A 2283-nucleotide genomic window follows, 5' to 3' on the forward strand; every position below is an offset into this window, starting at 1 on the left:
ACAGCTAGTTGATTCTTCTCAACGGGCTTATCTTCAACATCAATCAATCGGGGTTCCAAAATTTTACCACTTCACAATGCCACTGCCTTGATATGTTCTTTATCCAAATTTCTTAGATTCTCTGTATTGCTCGACAAGGTTCCTTGCGATCTATTATGAAGCTCCATAACTAACTGACCCATCTGGTTTTCCAAATTTTTCACTACTACTGCTTGGCTTTGGGTCAAAGCGTCATTCTTTGCCATGTACGCTTTCAACAAGTTCTCCAAACTGTTTGATGATTCAGCTTGAGATGGTTTTGGAGCTTTTTGATTAAACCCTTAAGATTTGTTGGGTCTATGCTGCAAGAAGTTGTTGTTGGGTCCATTTCCTTGGTTGCTCCAGGAAAAATTAGGATGAGTACGGCATGAAGGATTGTAGAAGTTGGATTGGGGTCCTTGTCCACTCCTACTTTGATGTTTGTTCCCCACATAGTACACTGACTTGGAATTTTTTGGACAATTCTCAAAAGAATGACCTTTCCCACAGGAGACACAGGATACTACTTCAAAAGGACTTTGTGGCTAAGCTGCAAAATGATTAGCACTATTTGTGGTAAACTATTTTAACATAGAGGAAATAGACGATACTTGAGCCGATAACGAAGTGAGGGCATCAACTTCATCAACTCCGACTACATGTCTTTCTAAAGTTGTTTCATTTGTTGGCCATTGATAGTTATTACTCGCGATCCTCTCAATGATCTCATAAGCTTCATTATAAGAGTTAGACAAAATTGCACCATTCACAAAGGCATCTACCATAAATCTTGTATGTGCATTGAGACCATTATAGAATGTCTTCAATTGGATACAATAAGGAATCCCATGATGAGGTCACTTACGAAGTAACTCCTTGAATCGCTCCCAAGCCTCATACAAAAACTTGTTATCCAATTGTTGGAAAGTTGTGATCTCGTTCCTCAACTTAGCATTTTTGCTAGGCAAGAAATACTTAACCAAAAATCTCTCTGCTAATTCTTTCCATATAGATATGAAACTTGGTGGCAATGAAGTGAGCCATGCTCGTGCTCGATCTCGCAACGACTACAGAAACAACTTCAACCTCAGTGCGTCTTTAGTCAAAGCGGCTATCTTAAATGAATCACTCACCTCCATAAGCAATCGAAGGTGGAGATGTGGATCTTCCATGGGCATACCACTGAATTGGCCCACCGTTTAGAGCATTTGAACATCACTGGTTTTAATTCAAATTTGGGTGCCTCAATATCTGGCCTTCTAATTCTTGGATTTAACTCACTGAAAAGTGGCACAGCATATTGTCCAATGCATTGATCCCTATCATTAGCAATAAGGATGGGATTTCCTACACGATCGACTTCATTACCTTGGTCTTGATTCTAATTTCTAAGTCCATCTCAACTTGTCTTTGAACTATTCGTTCACGTCTTCTTTGTCTGAAAGTTCGCTCAATTTTAGGGTCTAAAGGGAGTAAATTGATAATCCGATTTATGCTCATAAACACCTGAACAGAAAATCACAAAATTAAAAAGAATAAGTATGGCAACAGTTAACAATCCCCAGCAATGATGCCAAAAACTTGTAACGCGTAGGTTTGTGCAAGTGTACACTATCGTTATCAAGTAATAAGTAAGTATCGAGTTATCATCTCCATAGGGATTGTATTTGTGCTAAGTCACCTAATTTGTAAAATTATATTAACAATTTGGTAAAAAAAACACAATATAGTTAAGAAGTGATGATTAAAATATATTAAACTAAATGCAATGATCCCTTATGCAACTTATCCTAAGTATGCAAACTATATGACTGAAATAGATTTTAGCAAAATTAAACACAATTTGGAACAATTATAACATAAATAAACTAGGACAATTACTTTAATTAACTCAACTTATTATCAACATGCTTAATAACATTCGGAAAAACATTTCATGGCAACTCGATCTTTCATGAGTTTGGAAACCACATTAGGTCCTTTCGGAATCCTTTACTTAGTAAATACGCATTTTACTGAGCCTTATTTACTAAGGGTTTCTTAGTATTCGTGTGAGGTAACAGGGACGTGTTAGATTTGAAACAGTTTAATCACACAAATCTAAAAACTATGCGGATAACAGAGCTTGGTGTTGTTATGCAACCTGTAATTTAATCGGTTAGGATCTAAATTGAGCATTACATTTCAATTATGTGTCCACTAGCCGTCGTCTGGTTAGGATCGCTTAGCTACTTCAAGTGCATTTCAATCACGTATGAATGAAAT

General features: G+C 36.8%; 1 non-coding gene across 1 annotated transcript; it reads left to right on the plus strand.

Annotated features, from left to right (window-relative positions):
• The first annotated feature begins 861 nt into the window (after positions 1–861).
• LOC128287469 (small nucleolar RNA R71) lies at positions 862–968 on the plus strand. Its single transcript, XR_008278169.1, has one exon. It is a non-coding gene; the product is annotated as a small nucleolar RNA R71 (small nucleolar RNA).
• Positions 969–2283: the final 1315 nt, after the last annotated feature.

The sequence above is a fragment of the Gossypium arboreum genome, chromosome 13 (genome assembly GCF_025698485.1).
Source record: "Gossypium arboreum isolate Shixiya-1 chromosome 13, ASM2569848v2, whole genome shotgun sequence".
Classification (NCBI taxonomy): domain Eukaryota; kingdom Viridiplantae; phylum Streptophyta; class Magnoliopsida; order Malvales; family Malvaceae; genus Gossypium; species Gossypium arboreum.